Source organism: Gallus gallus, chromosome 5 (genome assembly GCF_016699485.2).
Source record: "Gallus gallus isolate bGalGal1 chromosome 5, bGalGal1.mat.broiler.GRCg7b, whole genome shotgun sequence".
In the NCBI taxonomy this organism is placed as follows: domain Eukaryota; kingdom Metazoa; phylum Chordata; class Aves; order Galliformes; family Phasianidae; genus Gallus; species Gallus gallus.
The window spans coordinates 56,240,827-56,264,930 of NC_052536.1; the positions used below are offsets into that span (position 1 = coordinate 56,240,827).

General features: G+C 44.0%; 1 protein-coding gene across 3 annotated transcripts in view; it reads left to right on the forward strand.

The window, feature by feature from the left end:
- Window positions 1-2,971: 2,971 nt before the first annotated feature.
- LOC101748344 (inositol 1,4,5-trisphosphate receptor-interacting protein-like 1) overlaps window positions 2,972-24,104 on the forward strand; it is a 62,790-nt gene continuing 41,657 nt past the window's right edge. Inside the window, exons 1-7 of one of the 3 annotated variants that reach the window (XR_006939319.1) lie at window positions 2,987-3,939; window positions 8,861-9,063; window positions 9,706-9,808; window positions 9,939-10,050; window positions 12,111-12,237; window positions 19,633-19,753; window positions 22,721-22,889. The gene's annotated coding sequence lies outside the window, so the exon portion shown is untranslated. Of the gene's footprint in view, window positions 3,940-8,860; window positions 9,064-9,705; window positions 9,809-9,938; window positions 10,051-12,110; window positions 12,238-19,632; window positions 19,754-22,720; window positions 22,890-24,104 lie in introns of those variants that run through there. The other 2 variants (XR_005860051.1, XM_046941939.1) reach the window with 2 other exon arrangements.

The following is a 24,104-nucleotide window of genomic DNA, read 5'->3' on the forward strand; positions in this document are numbered from 1 at the left end:
CGACACAGTGCCTTTTTTGTCTTTTAGCCGAACGGTTCAGAGGGGAAGAATTTGGGAGAAGGCTGGGTGTAAAATCATTACAGCTCTGCCTCTGTGTTGAGTCTGCATGTGGAGGAGACCCTGGAGCTGCTGGCATATGTCCAGGGTGGCTCAGATGGCTCCAAACCTCCCAGCTCCAAGCCTTCCTTTCTCTCCATCCCACTCTATGTGCCAGCCCTGCCAGCTGCTGTGTCCATAAAATTATCCCTAAACCCGCGGTTCTCCAGCTGGGAGCCGAGAAGCACTGAGCATGGCAAAGGCAGGAGACATCCCTGCCTGTTTTCCTCCTGCTCTGACAGCCCACAAGCAGTGTGAAATCTTCTTTGGCAACTGTAATGGTGGATAATGGTAATGGTAATGGTGGTAATGGTAATGGTGGATGGCAGATGGACACGATGACATAGATGTCTTTGATTAAAGTTAATGGGCAAAGAGAAAGATAGACAAATTGTCAAGACTTGAACTGTTTAGGACTACTGTATAGAACAGAATCATTGCTTTCCAGAGCAAACACGAAAATGTGGCACATTTCATTAATGTGGACAAAATTCCTATGTACTTCTTGATCACAAGTGTGGATTTGGCCTAATGAAGAGCAATTCCATTCTTCGTTCATCTTTGCGTCCATGAGCATCCAGACCATCTGAGTCACCAAAGCTGTATCACTTGGAGCGTTAGGTAGGTTGTAGCAGTGTCACAGAAGCTCAGGGTGAGGGCACTCAAGTTCCATTGGCTGAGCCCATCCTTGAGCTCTCCCCACAGCTGGGAACTTTCTTTGTTTTGATCTCTGTCCTTGTCAGTGGGGAAGGAGACCCTTTGGACAGATAACTGCCAAATGTTGACAGAGTGATGTCAGCAAAGCCAAAGATGCAAGGAAATTGGCTCTGTAGTATTTATTTTAACTAACAGGACGCTATATTTAAATTAGGAATGATTTTTTATAAATTCTAATAAAGAAAACTAGTTAAGTCAGTAGTCACAGCACTTTTTTTGCAGTGCAGTGTGGAAGGCATTTAAGTGACTAATGCTCCATCTTGAAAGAGGAACCTCCATTACTCAGCGTGAGCTGTTTACTTCTGATGAGTTACAGGTCATTCATCAGTCAAACATGTAATGTATCATACATATTCATGCCAGTATCTTCCTAGAAGACTGATGTTAATTTTTGTTTCCCTTGACTTGTTTTCTGTCTTCATTTACCTGCACTCTGTAAGTTTCCAGTTTGAAAAAAAAAAGTGGAAATTTCAATTTGATAATTTTTATTAGGTCAATTAGTAGCTGAATGACCTTGTGGGCAGTCACGAATGTACTGATGTCTGTGCCCACGTGAAGGTTGTGTTCATTGGCTTGCTGCCACTTGCAAGGTTAAGGTGAGGTTGGACACCAGCACTTGCCAACCTCAAGTCCTTTGGGCCTAATAAGTATCACAGGGATCAACAGATGTAAAGTTCTAGTTTAAGATGCATTTGCATTGAAAATGGAATCAGAGCATATCCAAGTTGGAAGGGACTCACAAAGATCATTGAGTCCAACCCCAGCCTCACACAACACCACCCAAACCCAGTGTCAGAGCAGTGCCCAGCACTTCCTGAGCTCTGGCACTCGGGGCTGTGCCCGCTGCCCTGGGAGCTGTGCCGTACCCACCGCCCTCTGGAGCACAGCCTTGCCTTCACCCCCACCTGGCCCTCCCCTGACACAGCTCCATGTGTTCTCTCAGGCCCTGTTGCTCTCCTTCACAGAGAGCAGAGCTCAGTGGTGCCCCTCCACTCCCTGTGAGGAGCTGTAGGCCACCATGAGGGAACTGTAGGGTCACCATGGCGGAACTCTAGGCCACCATGAGGCCAGAAGTGTGTTTGCTCACAGTGGCACTTCAGTAGCACTTCTGGGTTCACAGTCCCATCACCAACCAGCATTTCCTGAGGTATAAAAACAAAGGTTTCTGAAAACCAGGAAGAAGTGTCCTCCTGGGCTCTTGATCTGGCCCCGTGAGCAAGGCGCAGTGTCACAGGGGCTGCTGTCCCCAACTGGGCAACATTCAAAGAACTGCTTTGGTTCTCTGTGCCAACGCTTCCCTTTGGTTTGTTCAGATCAATAGGAAACCAGGGCAGATGGACTGGTTTGGACGACATGGTTTGCTGTAAGTTTGGACCCTGAGGCACTAAACAGTCTCGCTTTTAAGTAGCAGGTTTGTCTATTATTCATTTTTTTTCCAATGTAAGAACAAAATTGACTCTTTCTTTTGCAAGGTGAGACAAAAATCTGCTCTTTTTACACAGCAGGATGGGGAGAGTGAAATATTCCTTTTCCAGGCAGCGTTTGTACTGCTAGTTCAGGAGCCAGATCTTTTACAAAAATACATCCCTTAAGCAATGAGAAGGTGCTTCCACATTAAGAAGTGAAGAAGAAATGGATTTGGCCGGTGATCCCGTTTCTTTTAATCAGCTTAGCATTATGCTCCCAGCTTTCACTGAGTAACAGGAGACAACAATCCATCTGTCAATATTTGAAGACATTAAATGCCAGAGGTGTGCCAAAGCAGGCTGGAATACCATTATGTGGGTACTTAGCAAATGGAGCTGTGTAAAATGCCAGGTTTTCAAGTGCACAATACACCGAAAAACTCTCAGCAATGAGGTTGCATGGGCTGTGGTTATTGAGCTGGGCGAAAGGCTCACACTCCTCCCTCACTACCTTCAGGGTTGGTTTTCTGCAGATTCAGAGAATGTGCAGCTGGGTTTCCACCTCGTGGCTGAAGACCTTGTCCACGCTGGATGTTCCAGAAGACCTAAGTAGTACTTTTGAGCTCAGAGGAAGAGAAATGGCAACCCTTCCCTTCCCTTCCCTTCCCTTCCCTTCCCTTCCCTTCCCTTCCCTTCCCTTCCCTTCCCTTCCCTTCCCTTCCCTTCCCTTCCCTTCCCTTCCCTTCCCTTCCCTTCCCTTCCCTTCCCTTCCCTTCCCTTCCCTTCCCTTCCCTTCCCTTCCCATTTTTTCTGGGAAATAGCATTCCTGTTTTCAAGCAGAGCTAGAATATTATAATCTTCCACCAACTGCCTGACCTCATCTGTATGACTAAGTCCTAGCACTTCTTCCTTGACTGATCTGAGAAGATTTCTGGATGGGATTGCATTTTGTGCTCCTTGGGTCCTCCTTTCTGTGGTGGGGCACCTCCCAGACACCATGGTATGGTCCATACCATGACAGATACTGAGGATTTAGGGTGCTGAATGCAGACCTGAGATTACTCATAAAAAAGCCAAATAGATGTACAGTGAAAGCTATGGAAGTTTATCTTCATCTACTTTATCGAAAATTGAACATTTGTGTACCCTCCAGATCCTCCAGGCTTTGATTTCAAGTGTTTTACATAGTTATCTCTGAGGGATGAACATCTCTACACTTCTGTGCACTGACCTGTGGGTTTCTAATGTAGAATAGTAAAATGGAACTTCACTTCATAGCATAATTTATGAATGACCTGCCATTCATTCAAAGGAAACTTACGTAGTGTTTGTGACAATAAGGACCTAAATAACAGAGGAAAAAACATCAAGCTATATATTGACTGTCACAAAGAACGTATATTTGCATGTGCATTAATCATTTTTCCTTTTGAAACCAGGTGCATCACACTGAAAGAAAAGTCAAATGAGGAGAAGCAGTGACATCTCCAACCCAAAACAGTGTGTTGCATCCCCATCTGCTGACTGAAGGTTTGTCAGGCATTTGTGTGGTTGCAGGGTGGACACTGCACCCATGGGCTGTGCAGGACCTTGCTCAAGTCCTTCTCAGCAGCTCTGTCTTCATCTGTGTGGGCTCTGTATCGACGTATGTGAAGGAGAGACCCCAAGGGGCAGTTGGCGTACTGACTGAGCATCTACTGCTGTGCCCTGTCTGCTCGTGGTAACTATAGCCCTTTTCACTTGAAAAGTTCACATTTCAGTTGAGCATGTTTCCTTCCAAGCCACGTGTGTATTAACCTAATTTCTTTCTTAATTGAAATCACGTGGGTTTTAACTTCTTATTGTAATATTTCCCTGCCCACTGTGATAAAGATCTCACCCTACTAGATATGGCCACCAATTCAGCACATTAATATTCATCATTACCTTTTGCATGCTGCCTTTCAATTAATTTCCAGCCCACGTGAAAGAGCTTCTATCTAAGCCTATTTAATTAGTTTTCAAGGTAGAATTTCTCTGAGACAGTATCTGCCACTTCACTCCAGATATAATACAGATTCCTTGAATCTGCTTTGATAAGTCTATTGAAAAAAACAATCAGGTTTGGCTACCAAGAGAAATTTCTGATACATTCTACTGTCGGTGCTTTTCTGAACCACTTGAGAACGAAAAGATCTCAGTCATTCCTGGTGTGGAAAGAGGCTGCCTCTCAAACCATGTTGTGGCAAGAAAAGAAAGATCTTGGGTCTGTGTCACTTCTCTGTGCCATCTCCCATTGCAGCAGGAGGGTTAAGTGCTGCCCGAGCTGCCTGTTTGCAGTCAGACATCATCTTAGATCACCATCTGAGTTTCGAAAGAGAGCAAGGACTGAACAGCTAATGTTTTCATTTTCAAACAAGCCATCAGTGAATGATGGAAAGATTATAGCTCTGCTGTGTGCTTAGCTAATATATGTATGTTTAGTGTATTGGGCTCATAGATGGGATTGTTTGTTTTCTAAGCAGTAGCAGCTCGCAATAACATGCATCAATTTGGGAAGATGCAGCATGTAATGTATCTCATTATAGGGTGTTGCTGATGGAACAGGAGTGTCTGGATTTGAATACCCAGCCTGCATGACAGAGATGCTGCACGTGGGCTGGATGCAACCTTCCCACCTGTTTGCTGTATGCTTCCATAGCCGCAGTTCTGGTGGTCATATCCATAGGGATTGTCACATTAATTCTCTCCCTTGTCATCTAAACCATGTTTGAACCATTCACCTCTGTCATAAGAGAATATGTCAGTGCGTGACCGCTATAGAGTCCATCCTTCTGACACATCTCAGACGAAAAATAGGAATTCAGTGCCACTTCAGCTGGGTTTCAGAAAGATTTATGTTTTCTGTTGTTGAGCTGGATATCATAACTAATGACTTTACTTTAAGTAAAAAATTATTGGACAGATGCTGCCTTCATGTCAAGTTTGATTGAGTAAATGCCAATGAAAAGTAGTTCTTCATAGCAAATTCATCTTCTGATGTAGAGAATATCACTGTATCCTTGACAACAGAGCTTAAAAGAACAGCAAAACAAATGCACTCATTATGTTGACTGAAAATTAAATGGACCAAATCTGGATTGATCACTTCCTTACTGCACAGTTCAGTAGCTGACAGTGTCCTTTGCTCACCTTTCCTTTCAACATCCTTGTTAATGTGTTTCAAAAATAATAAGCAATGCAATGAGATGGCTGAAAAGAAATTCAGAGACAGAACCCATGCCAAGTATATAAGAAAAGAAAGTAATATGAGCATTATTCCAGTGAGCTTGTCTATAAAACCCATCTTCTGGACAAGCACACTGTTTGCATATACAGTACAGTCATTGGCAATGGCTCTCCACATAAAAGGTATATTAGCACCGAGTTCCTTTCTTGATTTAATTTTATGTAAGCACATAATCTTTGTTTTTGTGGAGGAACGGGCATATTGTTCAGACTGTAAGCTTGATGGGTTCTACTGATACCCAGATTCAGAGGCAAGGGATGTTCATCTGTAGTTAACAAGATATATAAAACAAACCATACAGATTTGATAAAGCAAGGCTCACACTTTATCTGAGATACTAGGTACACTGAAATCCCTCCTAGGTTATCCACATGATCCAAGCAAAAAAAATTATATATATATATATATATATATATATATATATATATGCATATATATTAGGGGAAAAAGCAGAGGTGGGGTGCAAGTAAATGATGCATGTACTCTTAAAGGACATATGAGCATGTGGCTGGCTGGACAGGCAGTGGAGAACTTGTGTGACAGCTGCTGGTAGAGAAAATAGCATTCATTACAGTGAGTGATTTGTAAAACAACATATTTACAGAAAGAGTATGCTGTGTTTTTTAGCCTTGCTATATTGCTAATAGAATAACAAGGCAACATGAGCTAAATTTTTTTAGTAGACCCTATGTAAGATAGTGTACAAGCACACAGTTCCTTTTTAGGAAGCCACTTAGAAACAAATAGACGGAAGAGGACTGCAAGGAGTTGAGGATTCTGGAAATTTAAAGGTATTTTTGTCAAAGAAGAGATGCTTGGGGGCCACACCTGGTGTGAATGAGCAGCTGGAGGGGCCTGGGGGCCTCCATACCTCATCTTGGTATAGCTGACAGCTATATCGCATCAGTAAGGGAAGGAGTGTGACACTCTCTTGTCCTCAGATAGATAAGTCTGATTTTCACATAGGAGTTGTCATATTATAAGGCAAACTGGGGGTCAGAGGGTTGGTATATTTTGTTTTACTCTTCTGCATGGTTGCATTTCAGCTTATCCTCATGCAAGAAGTTACTTTTTACTCAGGAAGGGGGAGATAGGGAGAAGGCAGAAGGGAGAATAGGAAGGGACAGAAGTTTCAGTTCTTAAGATGTAAAATCTGAGACTGAAGCGTGTTCTCCAGGGAAAAAGTATTGTTCTTTCCTCTCTTGTATTATCAGCATCTTGAATCTCTTGCCATTTCCATGGACATTTATTTATAAAGTCAGGAGGCTCTGACTGTTTCAGATAAGCATAATGAAGACAGAGGAACTCCAGTAAACCCCTTGAAAAACAACTTATTTTTCCTAGCTGCCAGACGCTGGCTGTGTGAGATTTACTGCCAGGAAATATTTTAGGGAAAAAAAAAATAATGAGTTCTCTGCGAAGTCAGAGACATTATCAATCTGCATAGCTGACAGATTGTGCTCTAAGTACTATTTGTATTAATAAAAATCTGCTCGTTACATGGCTCATCGTGTCAAGTCATCCATGCAGGTGATGCAGCGGTCTGAATTTCCACCCAATGAAATTTAGGGGTCAGTTTTGGGTCAAAAAGAAATCAGAGCCATGGGAAAAACCATTTATGAAACACACAGCCTGTGCACACATAGGGAACAACTCGGTCTCTATACAAGTGTTCTAGTTTGTGACCTACAGTGTCACCCTCCAGGCTGTTTCCCACTGTTTCATAGGAGCTTTCTTGACTGTAAAAAGTATAAAAGGTGGTCCTAAATTATTTATTGCTGACTCTATACTGCAAGGAATGCAGAAATCATGGCTGTTACGTTGCCTTTATGAGAGTAGGAGTATGCTCTGCTCATGAGAAGAGAGGTACTTCCTAAGGCTTCTTCTGGGGTCTGGCAGATCTGCACAATCCTTAAGGACACCTGAATATATTTACCTGCCTTTGATGCCTTGCATGGTTGTGGAAATGAAGATTCAGCTTTAGATCCCCAGGTTTTCACTGTGCTGCACTGCGTTGTGAAAAGGACAGAGGTCTTCCACGTGGAAGGCTGCATGTTTTCTTTGAGTGGGTAGCAGTAGAAGATTTTATATGTGAATTGCTACCTGCTACAGCTCATCAACAAGGAGACGTGGAGGTGAGAGGCAGCAGCCTGACAGAGGTGGAGTTCAGGAGGAAATGTGGGGAGCACAGAAGGAAAGAAAGAGGGGACAATGCAGTCTTTCAGGAGAGAGGGAACATGGACAGCAGCATCAGGGTGAAGTGTGTGACTGAGAGGACAAGGCTAAGGGTGCCCACCTAGAAATGAATAGGGGAACACATTGGCAACTCTGGAGGTTGAAGTGAAAACATAATGAGATGAGATGGGTGGTGAAGAAGGGAAAAGCAGCCGAGGGAGCTCCCAAGGAAGAGAGGAAACGATGGTGAAAGCAACTGGGAACCAGAGCCCCAGGAGAGAGCACAGGCAGCAAAAGCAGGGCTGGTTGCCTCTGGAGTGTTCTGCAGAGGCACAGAAAGCTGCTTTGTTCTTTTCATTTAAGAGAACTGTCACTGCACTGTCTTGGTTTGTCTGCAGTTAATGAAAATCAAGGTAAAGGCTAATGAGGCAGTAATAAGCAAGAGCGTAAGCTCATTCCCAAAATTAAACAATGGACTTAAGGAGATTTACAGCATCCATCTGAAAAATTATTTACATTTCCTGTGGTGGCTTGCTATTAATGTAGCTTAAATCAATAAGAAATTAACTCCCAGCTGTTCCAAGATGCTATGAATTAAGAAAAAAAAAAGTCATAGGAATCAATTAATACATAGACAACTGGTACAAACACGTGGCCAATGCTAACTGCAGCTTTCCAAGGGCTGTGCAAGCCATTGCCTTGGCTGTTTCCCAGAGCAGACAAAAAGGTGCAGATCTTCTGGTGCCTGCTATGGTGTGACTATGCACATCCCAATGCATGCAGGTACAGTGCTGTGTCCAGCAAGCACCCACACTCATCCTCCCTCCTTCTCCTTCACTCCCTCTGTGGTCCTCTTCCCCTTTCAAAGCACAGCCCTGTTTGTGCAGGCCTAATGCAATCCCTTACAGCTAACAGAAAAAGTCCCATTAACTCCAGTATGCTTTAGAGTAGACCCTGCGGGCGCAATCTCTCTCAGCATTGCTGTAAGAAAAGGTCATACTTGTAGCACTAATAATGTACATTGTGTTAGCATCACCACATACCCATTTACTTTTAATCACAGACACATTTTCCACAGCTATTCTCAGATACCAAAACTCTCTCAAATATGTCCTGTGCTTCTGGTGGATGGGTGGGGAGCGAAAGCCATCATACCAAGGGGCTGTTATCTTCCTGATCATTTTCCTTATTTCCTCAGATGCTCGGTGGCTCTTTGTGCACTCTGAGCTCGCAGCACTGGTAGCAGATCCCCAGTGTACACCACTTGTGTCAGCTGTGCAGAAGACTTCTAACATCCAGGCACTGACACACTGTGGTCACCACTGAGCTGCTGAGAGCTCCCCAGGGACATGGAGCTTCCTCTGTAGCACTGCGGCAATATAGAACCAGAGGAGCATTCAGGTTAGAAAAGAGCTCCAAGATCCCCAAGCCCAACCCACCCCACCATGCCCACTGCCCACGTCCCTCAGTGCCACATCCCCAATGGCTCTTGGACACCTCCAGTGACACCACCACTCCCTGGGCAGCTGTGCCTCTGCCTGACCACCCTTTTGGAGAATAAATATTTCCTAATATCTAATCTGATCCTCCCCCCATGCAACTTGAGGCCATTCCCTATTGTCCTATCACTGTTAGGTTTGCAGCAGTCCCCCCCACCTCGCTGCAACCTCTTTTCAGGGAGTGATCAAACACAGAGCCTCATGAAACACATACAGGGAGTGATGGTGCATCCATGGAAAGGCACGGGGAGCTGCTGCTGCATTCACTGTGCTCGTGAGCACAGCAGACAGTCAGGTAGTAGTAAAATAAGCTGTTCCTTCAAAGTGTACTAGAACCTGACAGCTTACAGCCTGCCAAACGTTTTAGGGACATGGCTTCTCATTAGCACAAACTGAGAGTTCCCGTCCCAGCAGCGCTGAGCAGAAAGCTGGTGGAGTTAGGACTTAGGTAAAGCTTGGAATGTAAGGTTTTATCTCTTTGTCAGTCCTGCTGCCTGCTACTGCTTCTTACTGTTAACTATTTAATTGCCCTACTGATACTTAGGTGTGTGCTGCATTGCCACGCAGATGGACATCCCTGCCTCCAGGATGGGAAGAGCTCCTTGCAAGCAACATTTATGTGACCAGCTGTATTTCAACAATAAATGGTAATATGAAGTTTCTGGCTCCTAAAGATTGCAGAATAACAGCAGCAGTAAACTCAATGTATATATTAGTACTAACCTGCTTTATCCATATATCTCTCTGACTGTTATCTTTGAATCTGACTTTTACCAGGGTGCAGCTCTTTCAGTGTGCGATCCAGGTTTGGTGTCCCAGGAACAGCTGCAGAAATCCTGCCTTGTATGGGGAGCATGGCTGGCTGATCTGCTGAATTGCTGCTGTGATTGTAAGTTTTGGAAAATCTGATAATGACTTAGCTTAAAATGCATCAAACGTTCTTGGAGCTTGCTAACTGATTGTTGCAAAAATAATCATTATGGTGCATTATGCTGAAGTGTTTGTTTTATACTAATTGTTCTGACCTTCTTCATCTGTATTTGATGAGATTTCTATGCATAATTAAAAAGCCCTCCAGGAAAAAAAAAAAAAAGTAGTCAGCAAACTAATCTATAGGACAAGTAAATGCAGATCATTGCTATCACCTTAAGTCATTTAAAATTCAGTCCTCCTTTTTCTTCAAGATTCTGCCTTCATCAGTGCTTAGTGTGAGCTAATTATAAGCCATGTTCGCCTGTTAAGATGCATGCTGACTTTCTTCTTCTACACTGAAGATTTCCATTTGCTCATACTATAAGGCAGCCAGCTGCTTCCTTAGGAGCCCCAGGGCAGTGTGTGGAGGCCATGTCCTTCGTGTCCTGTAGAACCCTGCGGAGCTGCCAGGCAGAAGCCCAGTGCCTCCAGCCAATGCCTGCTGCTGCCTCAGGCAGCTCTCCTCACTTCTGGGGCATGCCAATGGGCCCATAGGAAAATACATTGCTTAGTTTCGATTAAAATAACAGTAGTGCTTGCGGGGAAATTTAATTTGAAGTAAGCTAACTATCTCATGCCTTCAAGATGGAAGTTAATTTTGGCTGGCCATCTCTTAGCGATTCTTCTTCTTGGTCTCCTGGAAAGTGCTCTTCACATCTTGTGCGTGGGGCTTGCTCTGTCTCTGAAAGATGTTTGAGCACCGGGGATGCCCTCTCTGCTAATCAATTTGACTGGATGCTGATTGCTGATTGTTTTCTTAACTTCAATTAAAAAAAATAGAGGTATTTGTAGTGGGGATTCCTGAATGTGGATAATAAGGGGAAATGGTTTTAAGTTGAAGAAGGGAAGATTTAGGTTGGATGTCGGGGGGGAAGTTCTTTGCTATGAGTGGTGAGGTGCTGGAACAGCTGCCCAGAGAGGCTGTGGATGCCCCGTCCATCCCTGGAGGTGTTCAAGGCCAGGTTGGATGGGGCCCTGGGCAGCCTGGGCTGGTATTACATGTGGAGGTTGGTGGCCCTGCCTGTGGTGGGGGGTTGGAGCTTCGTGATCCTTGAGGTCCCTTCCAACCCGGGCCATTCTGTGATTCTATGATACTGCTCTTTACAACAGGAAGAAGAGTTTGAGTGCTTCTCCCCAAGCCCTTTTCCTTTCCAGCTAAATCCAGGAGCCAACACAAACACAGGGAGCAGCCACAGAATCATAAAATGATTGAATTATTAAGATTGGAAAAGACCTTCAAGACCATCAAGTCCAAGTGCCAGCCCATCCCCACCATGCCCACTGACCATGTCCCTCACTGCCACATCTACTCATTTCTCAAACGCCTCCAGGAACTCCATCACCTCCCCCACCCCTGGGCAGCCTGTTCCAATGCCTGACAGCTCATTCTGAGAAGAAATGTTTCTCAGTATCCAACTTGACCCTCCTCTGGCACTACTTGAGACCATCACCTCTTGTCCTACCACTGGTTACACGGAAGCCAACCCCACCTCCTCCCCAGCTCCTGTCAGGGAGCTGCAGAGAGCGATGAGGGCTCCCCTGAGCCTCCTCTTCTCCACACTGACCCCCCCCAGCTCCCTCAGCTGCTCCCCATCACACGTGTGCTCCAGAGCCCTCACAGCTCCGTTCCCCTCTCTGCACGCGCTGCAGGGCCTCCATGTCTGTCTGGGAGTGAGGGGCCCAGCACTGAACACAGCGCTTGAGGTGCGGCCTCACAGTGCCTCACCAAGCTGAAAGCTCTGGACTTCACTGAGAATTTCAGCCCGTCCTTTGTACTTCCAATTAAGCAAATCGCCACTGATGTGAACAGCAATTTAGCTAATTTAGCTAATTTGAAATCTTAAACAAGGCTATTTGCTGGCATCAAATCTACACGGATAGATGCTTCTAACCTTAAGTAATCTAGGTATTTTGGTTGTGCCATTCTGTGTAATGGTTAAAACCCCAGCTGACTTCTTGTCCCGTGTTAATCAGCAGATAATTACATCAGCTGTCTGGCAGCCTCAGCAAAGGGTCCTCCAGCATACAGACTACAGGATATTAAGGAAAGGAAAAGAAAAAACCAAAGCAACAGCCTTTTCTCTTACATTCGGATATCTTTAGGGTGAGTAGTGCTTCATTTTTCTCTGTAAAGTGCCTGTTATATTCTAGAAACAAAAAGGAAAAGGGCAGGAAAATTCTGGTATGCTGTTAGCATGTGGCTGGGGAATAAAAAGTTGGTCCAAGATGGTGATCAGGGTACAGGCTGAATCCTGGTAGGACTCTGAGTTTGCTGAGGGCTTGTAGAGTTCAGCCCTAAATAGCTGTGCTCGTATCCCTGGATGAAAGCTAAGTGCTGAGCACCTACTTAAATAATAAATGCTGTGTGTGACAGTTCTCATTTCCTTGACTGGAAATGCACATATGCACACACATTTCTAAATAAGGCCAGGATGTTTTCCAAGGTGTTATAAATGCATATGACATCTACTGAGTTCACTGAAGAAAATTAAAGGAGATAAAAAGACAAGAACCAAAGCTGAGAACAGAGTCCTCAGTGTCCAACCCAACAGTGCCCATGAGCTTGCATAACAGGATTTGCATCTCTTTAGCCTTCCCTCCTGCTACAACCTTGACATTTTAAATTGGTCAATAGCTGTAAAACTGCATCGATTCATTAATTTTTAAAAGCAAACTTTGAAAAGCAGCAGAGATGCATTTTAAAGGAAGACGCATAGTTAGAAAGGTTAATTGTTGTTTCAAGTCGCTTGGTAAAATCAATAGGACTGGGGACTCCTGTGCGTTCTGTGTCAGGATTCTGTAAAGATGTGAGCTAACGGCTCTAACTCTCTCTGCTGCAGCTCAGAGGCTTGTGCTCATAAAAGCTGTTAGATGGCATGTAAGAACACCCTATCTTTTCCCCAACAGCGGACCCTCTGAGGGGTACAGGGGTAGTGATGGTCACTCAGCATCCCTCCTCTGCTTTACTGTATGCTGCTTACACTGTCCGTGGCTTCAATGATCACCTGCAGTGCAGAATTCATACCTGGCTCCTGATGTGTCGCTGCTCTTAAGGGTGCCACAGTAGGTCAGAATTTCTTGGGAGTGGAAGAGTTCAGTGTCTTGCTACAGGATCAAAGTGCTTTGCAGATGTGCTTTTTGAATAAGTTCCGAGGCAGAAGAGCAGACATTTCCTCTCTGCTTTGTAGACATAAAAACGGAGGATCAAAGAGATCAAATGAGAAGCATCCCCTGACTTTGGGTGTTATGGTTGGGATGCCATGGCCCTCTCTGGTTTCAGAGAGTTTAGCTCCTACGTTCTGAGCACAGCTCTTTCTGGTCCCCTCTGTCCTCTGCCCTGGCTGTGTGCTGAGTGCCATTTCCAGCTGCCTCACAGCAGCTAAGTGACATAACAGCCCTCTGGTTGAGTTAATGAATTTAAGCAATAAAACACAGTGGGATTTTTGTTAAGAACATGATGCATAGCTCTGAAGACACAAAGCTATATAAAACTAATAGCAAGATGGGAAGCCAAGATTTGGAGACACCTGTGGTACCTCCAGCATGCAGAAGCTCAAAGTACCACCACCAGTGGTGTTTACTGCTGCCCCCACCATACAGCCATCCTCCAAGTGTCCCAGTTCCAGAGCTTGTCACCCCAGGATTCCTCCCTGAGTATCACATTAACCGTGCATCCAATCTATTTTTCCCCCTGTGCTGATCTTATTTACATAGAAAAATACAAAACCAAAAGCTCTGTTCGTCAGACCTAATGCAGTTGGTCAGAATTATTTAATGTCCCTGTATTCTTTCTCTTTACTGAGTGCATGGAGCACATCCAGTAAATTTATATATGCATATGCATCTCTGCATATGCAAAAGGCTGCATTGATGAAAGCTCAGGAATGCCAGACTGAATTCAAATCTTTACTAACGCCCATTGGAGCATTACATATAGGTTTTAATTAGATACTGCTGATTAGATCTAGTTCTAGTGCTCCTGGTCTTATCCCTTTTTACTTGGGATTTAACTAATTTGTATTTTAACAGCCAAGTACTGTACTTTTGTGCATCTCTCTAAGCCTACTTTCAGATTTTTCACCTCTCCACGTTGACGATGAGAAAAGATCCACAGAATTTTCAGGCATTTCTGTAGATTTTCAACTCACTATCCAGGATCTAAACTCCCCCCAGGCATTCTCCTGGTGAAGATGGAGCCTTCAGACTAACAGCAAATGTGTGAGCATATGGGCTGACACAGTGGTGATGAACCTGGAGCCTGGCACAGCCCAGCTTTGTGATCTCAGATCTCCTCCAGCTGCCGGTGATGGTCACTAGATTGTTTTGGATGCTACTGCTCCTGAATGCAAACTCACAGTGTGTTTGGGGTTGGATTCTACCAGCAGCTGGAAAATTAATATTGGAGTTTATAAGGATAAGTGAGGAACTGTGTAAATGGATGCAAGCTAGTTCTGAACTTTTGTATAATTGGTTATTGAGTTTTCACAAATTGATGTTGTGCTACTTTTTGAGTGCTTCTGGTGCTCAGACAGAGCCAAAGGAGACTTACAGGTGTGTGTCCTTTACTGGGCTGTGCACAGTTAAGAAGAAAGAGTCCAGCTTGCCTTCCCAGCCACCTTTTGATAACTAAAGTGCAACCTGAAATGGTGCTGGCTCTTGCCCTGCTGTCCAGGTGTCCCTGGCACCCCAGCTTACTCCGAGCTGGAAAGAGGTGGCGGGGCTGTACAACCTCCTGCCTCTGGGCTGGTACCATGGTGCCAATCATTTCTCTTCACCTGTGCCTTTCCTCTTGCATTTCCTGGATGATGATATCTCCAATAACACAAATAAGTTATTTCTGGAGATGAAACGTGATAGGATTTGGCCAAAACCCATACCACCTCCTCTGACATTTCACAGGTGGCTGTGGTCAAAGAGATGAAAGACCTGTTTTTATAACATAGAAGAAAGAAAAGAGTGGTACCCCTGCTGATGAGGATGGGGCACATTTCTCTCTGTGACCCCTTCATGCCATATTGTTTCTTTCTTTCTTTCTTTCTTTTTTTACGTCTTCTATACGAAAAGCATGAGTTTTTGAAAAATGGTAATTAAAGAAAAGCAACAACAACAAAAACTTTAGAAAAAGACAGAGGGCTCCAGGGATCAGAGAAAATAGGAAAACAGCCTGAAAATCAAAGGCTATGTTTTATCTCTCTCATTTCACAGCAGAAGCCAATGAATTTTAAGTGTGTGAACTGATGTTCAAAAGTCATGGTGTCAGTCTCAGCAATGGAGAAGCTACGTTTTCAGAGAGAGAGCTCATTTAGTTTGTAAGTGCACGTTTTGTACCTATGGGCAATGATTAATCACTTCCCAGATTAGTTTGGGTCCTCATTCAGACTCTGTAGGGGCTTGAACAGAGCTTGCCCAACTTCCTTGGACTTCTGAAATTTAGGGTTTCTGTGTTGCAGACTTTCTGCACGTTCTGCTAGAGAAGAAGGTGAAAATATTAGCTTCAAATTTTATTTTAGTGTCACCATTTTGTGTTGTTGCTTATTGAGATGCAGAGGAGAGTTTCCATCCAGGCTACTTCAACTTAACAGAAACCAGCTCTACAGAGCTGCACTGACACAAAGCCCTAGCTTGGAACGAGATTTCTGAGCACAGACCATGCATGCACATTGACTAATTTATCTAGGAGGCATCTTTTAGAGAGTTTTGAACTGCAAATTAGAGGAGATTTACCCAGAAGACTGAAGAGACTTGTGGCCAAAAGCCTTAAGACACTCAACAGTTTGTAGATCCAAGATGGGTGGTAGGGCCATGTCATTGTTGTGACAGGAGTATGTGTCCACTACTGGATATTTTTAAGGGCTGGTTTTGGTGCTTAACTCAGGGAGATGTGGTTTTATATTCCGTTTTCTACTGCTCTCTTGAGTCCAGGCTTATAGCTTATTAGCTATGTTATTAGTTATAAGAGAGGAAAGAAAAGTGGAGTGAAACAGATTTGCTTGTTGTTTCAAACCCCAAACCCAAATGGGGTGAGGTGAGTGGCTCTGGCTGAACTGGAGAACCTGAGCCCCCTTCAGCACATCTCAGGCAGGGACTGGTGGCCTGGGCTGAAATGGACTCCTGGGCCATGGGTGGTGGAGGCTCCAGCTGAGGCTGGTTATTGCCATTAAGGCATATTAGTGCCCCCAGGACCCTGACTAGAACAAAAATGTATCATGGATCCAATGTACCGTGGCCACATGATCTGGACTTCATCCTTTTGGCTTATCATCCTTTGAAATAAGAGCAGAGCAAATCATTTAGGCTTTCCTCATTCCTTTTCTTTGGGTTTGCCGTATATTTTTTCCTGCTCTATTTTCATGCCACAATTTGCTCTTGCTGCCAGAACAGATTTGCTCTGCTCCTGGTTATGCTCTCCCTAGCTCACCTTCCTGCTGATTTTCTGCCTCTCTCTCCTCTCTCTGCCTCCCCAGCTTTCATTCTCCCTTTGCTGGTCCCTCTGGTTCACGTCTCCAGCACACTGCATTTTGTTTTCTCACTCCTTTCACTCCTGCTCATGCACAGCCTCACTCTGCTGACTTTCAGCACATTCCTGCCTTTCTCCTCTGCCTTTCAAGCTTCAAGAGGAAGGTAGAACTTGTGGTGGGCAGGTTGGGTGGGCTTCTCTGAAGCTAAAATGGCTTAAATGGGACACAGGATCTTCCTGCTACCTCAGGCTGAAGTTGGTACGAATGCACCCCTAAGTAATTCAAAGTAATCCAGGTGAGGAAACTAACTTTGAAGAAAGGAGGGCTGGCCTCATAACAACCCTTTTTCTTTAGGTATTGCTGTGGCTCCCAGGCTGAGTTATTCACTTCAGTGCCAAACTGAGCCGAGCTGCAGCACTGTGAGAGTGTAAGTTTGGGTGAGGGGAGAGCAGAGGAGAATTTTAAAAGTTGCTCCAGGCGATGTCACTGTAAAGTAAATGTAGTTGATAGTGGAGCAGAAAACAAGATGGGACTTTGCCACTGCACACGTCTGCTATCATTTTTCTCCTGGCAGACTCAGCCTGGGCATTGTGCGTGCTTGCTTACAGCTCGTTAAAGAAGCACCTGAACATTCTCCCCGTCCAAATCCCCCTATGTATCAATCCAAAATGCACAGCTGTAAATGAGGTATTTGTTTCCATCCATAATTCTGATGAGTTTTATAAAGGAGCTTGAAATTGTGTTCTTACGGAAATTCTCTGAATTTAGGCAATCTTAATAGCAGACAGGAAAGAAAAATCCCTGATCTGTGGCTCAACCACACCATTTCCTTGGGTCATATCAATTCATCCCCAGCATTTCTGTTATTATTGCATATTTTGAAAAGTAGTGTGTTTTATGTATAAGTATACATATATACAGAACAGCAAACTGACTCCTTTAAGACAAAAGGCTATGTTCACCAGGGTGACTGACAGGTCTTCAGGTGTAAGAAGTAGTGAGTTTTTGGGTTCTTTACAGTTATATTTATTTGGAATCACAGAACCATAGAATCATTGAATGGCCTGGGTTGAAAAGGACCACAATGCTCACCTGGTTCCAACCCCCTGCTATGTGCAGGGTCGCCAACCAGCAGCCCAGGCTGCCCAGAGCCACATCCAGCCTGGCCTTGAATGCCTCCAGGGATGGGTTGAAAAGACGTGTGAACTCATCAGATGCCTCTGAGGTTTCTAAATGGGTATCTTTGTTTTCTAAGGCATGTGTTGCTGAAAGAACAAAGTAAAGGCAGGGAAATGTAATAGTTCACTTCCACACGAGTATTTATACAGAAGATAGATTTCCATGGTTGTGTCTTATGATCGAACAGCACTGGTCGACGTGACATTACTGCTAAAAGACTGTGTTCCAAACTAACTTTTTATTGCAAGTATTATATGATGTGGCACCAAATCAGGACATTTGTGAAGCAGGCACAACAGGATTTTTGGCAAAAAAAAATTGGAAATTGGTTTATTTCACAGACAGCGTCTCCAGAGCAGCTCTATTCAGACTAATTTGTGAACATTTCACTTAAATTGGTCTGTTAAGTAATAACAGCTGATGCATTTTTATTTGCTGTCATCTTTCTGTCATTTCTGTGCATTTGAAGTAGTAGTGGTTATGCTACCCTGGGAATGAAGAATGTGTCTTTTTTACTGTACTATTAATCATCGTGCAATTATATGTCTGGAGACGGCAGAGAAAAGAAATCACTGAATCTGTCTTACTGAAATGGTAATGTTATGGTCTCTATTTTGGTGAACAGAACTTCCAGCTGTGTATCTGAGCTTGTACAATACTGGGAAAAAAAAAAGGTTTTTTGTAGATCTCAGCAAAGAAATTTTCAAATTCAAATTTAGATGAGAGATAGACGGCAGTATCTTTTATAGACCTGCATTGGAAAGAAATGGGATTTTTTTTGTGTGTGAGAGAGATGTGAATAAGCTGTTTCACTTTGCCTCCAGTCATGTGGAGAAAAATTGATGACATTTGGTTCTGAGATTTGGGTAATGCTGTCCAGAAGGCAAAGTCCTTGGAAAGCAGCAAAGTGAAGTTTTCCAGCACCATGCCCTCCCTCTTCTTTCACTCTTGTGCATTGCCCTCCAGAAGGCTCCTGGCTGTCTGCACTACCAGACAAAGTGCCACAGCTGCACATCATGGTTTGGGCCATCCCCACTACCTCTCCTTTCCCCAGTATGCAGAGGAGCTTCAGGAGGGGGCTGTGCAAGTATCCTCACCTGATCTGGGCAAGTGGGTCACCCTCTGCTGCTGGGAAAGCGCATGTGCATGGTGAACATGCCGTCCTGAAGTGGGCATTTTGGAGAAGTGGCTTTCACCGGCTAATACACAGTATCATAGAATCATAGAATGGCTTGGGTTGAAAGAGACCCCAAGAATCACCAAGCTCCAACCCCCCCAGTGCAGGCAGGGCCACCAACCTCCACATGTAATACCAGCCCAGGCTGCCCAGGGCCCCATCCAACCTGGCCTTGAACACCTCCAGGGATGGACGGGGCATCCACAGCCTCTCTGGGCAGCTGTTCCAGCACCTCACCACTGTCAGAGTAAAGAACTTCCCTCTGACATCCAACCTACATCTTTCCTCCCTCAACTTAAAACCATTTCCCCTTGTCCTGCCATTATCTAGCCTTCTAAAGAGTAGGCTACTATAGTGCTTGTCTTGGCTTTGGGATCGGATGCAACACTGGGATCCCTTTACAACTACGTGAACATGTAATGATCGTAAAGACAGTGAAACCATTTAAACCTATAATTTATACCTCTTCAGTGGTCCGAAAATTGTTGCCAATTTGTGTAAAGCAGCTTTGACATAAGTGGCTTCTAAGGATCCTGACTGAATTATTGAGGCTGGGTGTATCAAAGCACAGCAGCTGAGCCCTGGGAGGTGCTTGAGGATGCGCCTTTCACCATGGAGTCATTTGACTTGTTTAAGCTTACTTCTCTGCATCCCGAGCAAGGCTGAATTAGTGTTTTTGTTGCAGGCTAAATGCACGCGCATATGGGCAGCTATTCTGGTTCAGCTGACATGTGGCATCATGCTGGACCTGGCTCTATGGCTGAACTCCAAGAATGAGTAACACCACATCCAAGCTGGCTATCATGGTGAGGTTAATATGTGGGGCTTTCTCCTTCTCTAAGCAACTCAGCTATTCGCTGCTTGTTTCCATAGCCACATACACTAAAAAATAGTTTATGGCAGTGCTTTAGGAAAGGAATGTGGAGAAAGGCCATCACAATAAACACCCTTCAACACCCATTACTGTGAAGAGCACTAAAGCCTAACTGACAGCCTAAAAAGGAAGAAGTGTCATCTTTGATTCATGCTGCTGTTGAATTAAGCAATATAATCACTGACAAATCAATCATTACCAGCCATAAACAGCCGGTTCGTTAGTCGGCCTTCCTAAGGCAAAGCCATGGACCATTAACATGTTACACATTGGGCTGTTAGCAGCAATAAGAGTCAACTCAACACTGTCAGGGGAATTACCAATAATAAAGACCAATTTCTAACATTATGAGATGTAAAGCAGGATCATAATCAATCAGAGTAAATCAAGAGTAATTCTTCTAAGCACAAAGAAATCACTGTAACGCAGATATTGTTTGGGGAAATATGAGATTCTGGTGGAACATTTCAAACTGCTCAAACAAAAGTTTCAGGGGAATTTCCCAAGGTAAACAGAAGTGTCAACTATGTAAAAATATCACTTTATCAGAAAGAGCACAGTCCTTTTCTGAAGGGCTAAAAGATATGTCTTAGTAGCAGTGACAACTTTCTCTAAGAAACAGGGAAATTTGGGATTATTTGTTGACTTGAACTTGACTCAAATTCCTTGTAAGAGATTTAAAATTAAAAAGACATAAAGACATTGTGTTTTTCACCCAGAGGGTGGTGACGCACTGTTCACAGGTTGCCCAAGGAGGCTGTGGATGCCCCATCCCTGCAGGCATTCAAGGCCAGGCTGGATGTGGCTCTGGGCAGCCTGGTCTGCTGGTTGGTGACCCTGCACATAGCAGAGGGTTGGAACGGGATGAGCATCGTGGTCCTTTTCAACCCAGGCCATTCTGTGACTCTGTGACTCTATGACCTCTATAATTTTTCTTTCTTTTCAGATAATTTTAATTCCATGATGAATGTGCTTATGTCTTGCATCCCAGCACGCTCTTCTCCTTCTAAGAGCTCTTCGCTTATCATGCATGGAAAGAACTGATAAAACACTTGTAAAAAGTGAATGAATAACAGAGCAACATGTCCTCAGTCTTCCTCCTACATCTGCTTTAATTCCACCCTACTACATTTCCATCACTTTCCTTCCCTTTCAAAACTACAGGAATCAATAAATCTTTCCCACTGCTCATACTTCTGAAAGACATTTCCCAATTAAAAAAAAAGAGAACAAAAGAACCCCACAGTTTTCACATATGCAACCTTGAGAAGATTATTACAGATAGAATATGATATTCAAGGGGACTTTAGGCAAATTCTCTTCATTCAGTCTCTTGCCTCAACTTTCCTAGATTACAGGAGCATTAACATAGAATCACAGAATGGCCTGGATTGAAAAGGACCACAATGATCATCGAGTTTCAACCCCCTGCTTTGTGCAGGGTCGCCAACCACCAGACCGGGCTGGGACACTCAAGCACAGTCATAACCCACATGACATGAGAACATGGCCAAGTTAGCTGTAGCTGCATGAAAAAGATCTAAAAGGCAAATTCAGATTGCTTCTGGAATGGAGATGAAAAGCCTCTGCAGACGTGAGGAGTGTGCACACTGTTTACCCTTCTGTGATACTGAAGCTGACCTGTAGCATCTACAGATGTGCACTTTGAACTTCTTAAAGACGACTCACGGGTCAAACACTTGGGAGTATTGCATCCCATGAAGATTCAAGTGAATGGCCAAGGAGGAGTCACTGAAGGGCTCAGCTCTTCTGCTGTTCCTGGGCTGCAGCCAGAGGGCTGCTTAAGCATTCTTTAGAGACAAGAAAGTGCAAGAGGAGAGTGAAAGCTGGAAGACAGCAAAGCAAAAATGAATGAGAGCTTATTCAAAACATGACCCTCTGCCTGGCCAGTTTGTAAATATAACTCCAGAGTTTAGGAGCTGTTTTCATTAAGATGTCTAAAATTAAAAATAAAAATCTAATACTGTTGTTTGGACATAATCTGTGCTGAGTGGCAGTGCTGCTTCAGAGTAGTGTGTAACCAGCATGATGCCCAGGTCTGCAGAAGGGATCAAGAAAAGCAGTCAGGCTCAAAACCAAGCAACTCTCAGACTGATGTAAGACTGTTTCTGGAGGACATTTGCAGTTTGAATCTGGAACCTTACGTGGATTTGATTTTCTTTTGTATTTGTATTATTTACCTGTATATAGTATAAGCTACTCAGGTCATTTCCACCTTCACTTGTGTGTGTGCAGAGCCCAGCACAATGCAAATGTGACTTGAGTCTAGCAACACTAACATGTTACAAATAATATATAAGCCTTTATGAAATCTAAAACTGTACATCTCCCAGATATGAAATCTGTCATATCTTTACTCCTTGTTTTTCTACACGCACTTTATGAATACTTTATATCTTTCTTGAATCACTTTACTTACTCTAATCAAATGGTTTTGGTAGGAGGGAGGCTGTGAACAGAGTAGCCCTGGAAACTAGATGCAAAATTAATTTTCTGTTTTGGAATAAGCAGGTTTGTCATGCCTTGATGCAAATGCAGAATGCATCATATTAATGAAGATTCCAGATCAGGGCCCTGCACGGTGATTATGTTTTATTCATGAGATCTCTGCTCCTCCAAAGAACATCAAAGGTTCATCACTGACCACTGATAAACACATTCATCCTCATTTGAAAGCTTTGTAGTAAGCTGTGTTTTTCTCCCACCTTTCCTAACGGCCTCTCAGCAAACACCTCTCTTGCAGGAGATGCTGCAGTCCAAAACCAGTTTTCAGGGAAGCTGTCAGCTCTGTCAAGGATTTTTTGCAGCCTGCATGGGATTCAGGCTGTATTGCTTTTCTGAGAATTCGTATTTTCTTTGTCACGTGCTTTTCTTTTAGCCCGAAAACATGAGGGATTCACATCACTGCACGGCACTGAGCTGCAGATGTGGCCAATATTCCGCTTGAGATCTGACCTGTAACTAAGCCCAATGCTAAGGCGTTGTTCAAAGCCATCCAGAGAGGTCCAGCTTGCAGACTTCAGTGCTCCCACAGCAATGTTTTGGAGGTGAGAATGAAACAGCATACAGGTACTAACTGCTTCCCCTCGGTGTCCTCTCATTAATGTGGGTCTTTATGGAGCACATTGGCGTGGCTGTGCTCTTGCTCTCTTCTTCCTTGGTTCCTTCTTCTGCCTGCGTTAGTGGGCCACTGACATGAAGGAGCATCTCCATTCGTAAACATCTGCTGATGGGTCACTACTTGTCTTTTACCCTGTTCAGTAGCTCAATCTCCCACTCCTCTTGACTGACTGAGGTACATGTGGCTGATACATGATAAGAGGAGTGGGGCTGTGATGTGTGAGATAAACCAAATCATGCCTCTGCACAGAGGCTGGGGAAGGCAGAAACGATTTGATTACTGAAACTTCAAGGTGTAAAGGTGTGTGTGTTGTTTTGTTTTGTTTTTGTTTTTTATTGAAGCAAATGTTGGAGCATTGTGAGATCATGGGATTAATGGAGACCATCCTTATTAAATGGGTACTTGCCTCTAACGGTAATAAAAAAATTTATGGAAGACCACAGCAGTTCAGCACGTAACAGCTTAAAATGCATTGAGAGGCTAATCATACAGCTGCCTGAGAGCTATGCAGACAGTGCTGAATTAATCAGGTGCTTTGGACTATGAAACATTGCAAAAAGGGTAAAAAAAAAAAAAAAAAGAAACTGAATCCAAAGGAAGAAAGCAAAGCATGCCTGCTCGCTGAACTGCCTGTAACCGAAATGGCACCCAGGGACCCTGCTAACAGGAGTCAGCAAAAGACATGCCCTTCATTACCCATGTGCTGACAGGGCACTTTCTGAGGTCTGCTTTCCAACATCGCAGAGAAAGAAATATTGGGCAAAACGTGTGTTTGGAATAAACAGCAAATCTCGGTCCGCAAATGGACTGGTTTCAAAGGAGGATCTGGCAGCCTCCCATTTGGGGCCTGTAAATGACAGAAGGATTTGAGCCTTATTGCTGAGTGCCTGGCATGTTATTTGGTCTATTTAGTCTTCAATTCTAAAAGGGAATAATGGGTGTAATAATTCTTCTTTTCTCTCAGCTTCTGTCATAACTACTGAGCTTGAAAGCACTTCAGTGCCAGAACAACCTTTTTGCTATAAATACACCTGTACTGGGCAGGTGGTTTTTGCTGAAATACTGTGCTAGATGTCTCACGTAATACGTAATTGATAGGTGTGTGGTTTTGCACTACCACTTGTGTAAAGGCAGTACAGAA